Here is a 265-nt window from a genome sequence, read left to right as displayed (position 1 = left end):
CTGTTTTAATGATACTTCTTAGTCTCCTTCACCTAGTCATGCTGCACTGGCGCCATCGGCGGTGTCATCCCTCTCAGCCTCCTATCCTGCATTCTGCTACACTGCGTCATGCGACATTGTTCCTCTTGGCCTCCTCTCCTTCATCCTACTACACCGGCGTCGCTGCTGGCGTCGCTCCTCTCGGCCTCCTCTCATGCATCCTAGTACACTGGCGCCACTGCCGACGTTGTTCCTCTCGGTCTCCTCTCCTGCATCCTACTACACC

The sequence above is a fragment of the Triticum aestivum genome, chromosome 1B, assembly GCF_018294505.1.
Source record: "Triticum aestivum cultivar Chinese Spring chromosome 1B, IWGSC CS RefSeq v2.1, whole genome shotgun sequence".
Lineage (NCBI taxonomy): Eukaryota > Viridiplantae > Streptophyta > Magnoliopsida > Poales > Poaceae > Triticum > Triticum aestivum.
The sequence above is the reverse complement of the archived record's forward strand: the minus strand, read 5'-3'. Positions refer to the sequence as shown.